This window comes from Hylobates moloch, unplaced genomic scaffold (assembly GCF_009828535.3).
Source record: "Hylobates moloch isolate HMO894 unplaced genomic scaffold, HMol_V3 SCAFFOLD_1, whole genome shotgun sequence".
NCBI classification, from domain to species: domain Eukaryota; kingdom Metazoa; phylum Chordata; class Mammalia; order Primates; family Hylobatidae; genus Hylobates; species Hylobates moloch.
Window position 1 is genome coordinate 97,232,981 of NW_026652276.1, and position 4,621 is coordinate 97,237,601.

The following is a 4,621-nucleotide window of genomic DNA, read 5'->3' on the forward strand; positions in this document are numbered from 1 at the left end:
GCCTGCCACCACACCTGGCTAATTTTTTGTATTTTTAGTAGAGATGGGGTTTCACCGTGTTAGCCAGGATGGTCTCGATCTCCTGACCTCCTGATCCGCCCGCCTTGACCTCCCAAAGTGCTGGGATTACAGGTGTGAGCCACCACGCCTGGCAGTTTTTTTTCCGATTTGCTGTTAAAAACAACGTTGCAATAAACAGGCTTATAGAATATCCATGGACATACATAAGAGTGTTGAAAGGGAACCTAGGGGGGCTTACTGGATTACGGGTATGCGACATGTTAACATAAAAAATTATTAAGAGGGCAGGTGCAGTGGCTCATGCCTTAATCCAAGCACTTTGGGAGGCCAAGGAGGGCAGATCCCTTGAGCTCTGGAGTTTGAGACCAGCCTGGGCAAGATGGCAAAACCTGTCTCTGCCAAAAAAACAAAAAACTGGCTGGGTGTAGTGGCACATGCTAGCGGTCCCATCTACCTGGGAGGCTGAAGTGGAGGATCGCCTGAGCTTGGGAAGTTGAGGCTGCAGTGAGCCAAGATGTCACTACTGCACTCCACCTGGGTGACAAAATGAGACCCCCATCTCAGAAAAAAAAAAAAAAAAAAATCCCACCAGGTGTGGTGGCTCACACCTGTAACCCCAGCAGTTTGGGAGGCCGAGGTGGGTGGATCACCTGAGGTCAGGAGTTTGAGACTGGCCTGGCCAACATGGTGAAACCCCAACTCTACTGAAATTACAGAAATTATTTGGGTGTGGTGACGGGCGCCTGTGATCTCAGCTACTGGGGAGGCGGAGGCAGGAGAATTGCTTGAACCCGGGAGGTGGACGTTTCAGTGAGCTGAGATCGTGTCGTTGCACTCCAGCCTGGGTGACAACAGTGAGACTCTGTTTAAAAAAAAAAATTATTCATAACACTTGTAACACTTGTTAAACATGGTAGGACTGACCTTATTTAAGGCAGGGTGTGTTAGTCTGTTCATGTGGCTATAAAGATACCTGAGGCGGTGGGGCATGGTGGCTCACGCCTGTAATCCCAGCACTTTGGCAGGCCAAGGTGGGTGGATCACTTGAGGTTAGGAGTTCGAGACCAGACTGGCCAAAATGGTGAAACCCCGTCTGTACTAAAACTACAAAACCTAGCCGGGCATGGTGGTGTGTGCCTGTAGTCCCAGCTACTTGGAAGGCTGAGGCAGGAGAATCGCCTGAACCCGGGAGGCAGAGGTTGCAGTGAGCCAATATTGTGCCACTGTACTCCAGCCTGGGTGACAGAGCAAGACTCCATCTCAAACAAACAAACAAAAAACCAAAAACCTGAGACTGGGTATCTTATAAAGAGAAGAGATTTATTTGGCTCATAGTTCAGCAGGCTGTAAAAAAACATGGTGCCAACATCTGCTTCTGGTGAGACCTCAGGAAGCTCCCACTCATGGCTGAAGGCAAAGTTGGAGCAGGTGTGTCATGGCCAGAGAAGAAGCAAGGGAGAGAGAAGGGAGGCACCCTTTTTATTTATTTATTTTTAAATTTTATTTATTTATTTATTTATTTATTTTGAGACAGATCTCCCTCTGTGGCCCAGGCTGGAGTGCAGTGGCATGATCTTGGCTTACTGCAACCTCTGCCTCCCAGTTTCAAGCAATTCTCCTGCCTCGGCCTCCCAAGTAGCTGGGATTACAGGCAGGTGCCACCAAACCCAGCTAATTTTTGTATTTTTAGTTGAGTCGGGGGTTTCACCATGTTGGCCCGGCTGGTCTTGAAATCCTGACCTCAAGTGATCCACCCGCCTTGGCCTCCCAAAGTGCTGGGATTATATGCGTCAGCCATGGTGCCCAGGCTATTTTATTTTTTTTTTTGAGATGGGGTCTCCCTCTGTCACCCAGGCTGAAGTGCAGTGGCGCGATCTCTGCTCTCTGGAACCTCCACCTCCTGGGTTCAAGCATTATCCTCATTCAGCCTCCTGATTAGCTGGGTCTACAGGTGCACACCCGGCTAACTTTTGTATTTTTAGTAGAGACTGGGTTTCTCCATGTTGGCCAGGCTAGTCTCAGACTCTCAAACTCCTTACCTCAAATGATCTGCCTGCCTCAGCCTCCCAAAGTGCTGGGATTACAGGCATGAGCCGCCATGTCCGGCCTCAGACTTCTTTTTAAACAACCAGATCTGACATGAACTCACAGAGTGAGAACTCACTCATCACCAAGAGGATGCCACTAAGTCATTCATGAGGGATCCTCCCCCATGTCCAATGCCTCCTACTAGGCCCCACCTCCAACATTGGGGTTCACAGTTCTTGTTTTCTTGTTTTTTTTTTTGTTTGTTTGTTTGTTTTTAGATAGAGTTTTGCTCTTGTTGCCCAGGCTGGAGTGCGGTGGCGCGATCTCGGCTCACTGCAACTTCCGCCTCCCGGGTTCAAGCGATTCTCCAGCCTCAGCCTCCCGAGTAGCTGGAATTACAGGCGCCCACTACCATGCCCAGCTAATTTTTGTATTTTTGGTAGAAATGGGGTTTCACCGTGTTGGCCAGGATGGTCTTGATCTCCTGACCTTGTGATCCTCCCACCTCAGCCTCCCCAAATGCTGGGATTACAGGCGTGAGCCACCACGCCTGGCCTCTGGTTTTTTTTTTTTTTTTTAATATGCTTTCATTTTTTCGTGATTACAAACACAACTGAATATCAAATGCACAAGGTAAGAATTACATGGGGAAAAAACAAATAAGATACGTTCATATATATATATCACCTTTTCAAGGCTATTTCCATCCAGAATAACCTTGGTTTGCCAGGGCCAATAGAAAGAAGTCACAAAATCGCCTTTAGTCAAATTTGTGTGTTTGCTTTCTTCTATAATTCCAATACCTCCACCATCAACGACTTGAGATAGCTGCCAAGGTATTATATAATCAGTGCCAGTGTCTTCATTCATTCTACAACGAAGGCTGTCACTTCACACTTGGAAGGTTGCACAGTGGCCAGGCAGAGGCGCTCCTCACTTCCCAGATGCGGTGGCCGGGCAGAGGCGTTTCTCACTTCCCAGACGGGGGCGGTCGGGCAGAGGCCGGGCAGAGGCGCTCCTCACTTCCCAGATGGGGCGGCCAGGCAGAGACGCTCCTCACTTCCTAGACAGGGTGGCGGCCGGGCAGAGGTGCTCCTCACGTCCCAGACGGGGCGGCCGGGTGGAGGCGCTCCTCACATCCCAGACGATGGGTGGCCAGGCAGAGACGCTCCTCACTTCCTAGACGGGGTGGCGGCCGGGCAGAGGCTATAATCTTAGCACTTTGGGAGACCAAGGCAGGCGGCTGGGAGGTGGAGGTTGTAGCGAGCTGAGATCACGCCACTGCACTCCAGCCTGGGCAACTTTGAGCATTGAGTGAGCGAGACTCCGTCTGTAATCTCAGCACTTCAGGAGGCCGAGGCGGGCAGATCACCGGAGGTCAGGAGTTGGAGACCAGCCTGGCCAACACGGTGAAACCCCGTCTCCACCAAAAATACAAAAACCATCCAGGTGTGGTGGTGTGCGCCTGCAATCTCAGGTATTCGGCAGGCCGAGGCTGGAGAATCACAGGAGCCTGAGGCAGGGAGATTGCAGTGAGCCGAGATTATGCCGCTGCACTCCAGCCTGGGCAACAGAGGGAGACCGTCAGAAAGAAAGAGAAAGGGAAGGAAGGAAGGAAGGAGGGAGGGAGGGAGGGAAGGAAGGAAGGAGGGAAGGAGGGAGGGAGGGAAGGAAGGAAGGGAGGGAGGGAGGGAGGGTGTGTTGTTTATTGTAGCACACAGGTGTTAGATATTCACCTGTTTACAATGCCCACCTCCCAGTGGTCTGCTCAACTGGAAACAAAGGTATCTATGGGTTCACATTTCAACATGAGACTTGAAGGGGACACACAGGCAAACTATATCAGAGGGGTACTACAATGGCATTTTGTAGTTGGAGAGAGGTCGGATTCAACTCCAAATACAACAAGGAAATGAGAATCTATAGCCAAAGATGAGTGTGTGTGTTGGCGGGGGCGGTCAGTGCATGGAAAATTACCACGAGGAAATATCAGGGGTTAAGGGGGGATTTCTGGCTAAATCCACCTAATAGGATTCTTGCTGAAAGCAGGCCAGGGTGACGAGACATCACCTGGGGGATGTTAGGGGAGGAGGAACCCAATCGGTTATAGAGGATGATCAGATATTGAGTATGAGGGATTCAGGCTAAAGCGACTTACTAGGATTCTTGCGAGAAATGGACAATATAAAGATGAACATGTGAGCTCTAAAATCAGGGCCTAGTTGAGAAATCAGAGGAGCCTGACTAGAGATAAGTCAAGGAGAGAATCTTAATTAACTATTTGACTTTATTCAAAATTGCTAAATTGCTCGTTAGCAAGGTCCGATAGTTTCTCTTTTTTCATATCTTCACCAACACCTGGTATGAGAAAGTTTAAATTTGCAAATATATTTTAAAATGATATTTCATCGTTTAACTTGCATTTACTTGTAGCTAATGAAACTTGTGCAGCTTTTCTATCTTATTGGTTATTTGGGGTTCCTCTGTGGTTAACTATGTTTAATGTTGCAAGCTGATATGCGATATTGCATTTCTTTTTTTTTTTTTTTTTTTTTGAGACGGAGTCTCGCTC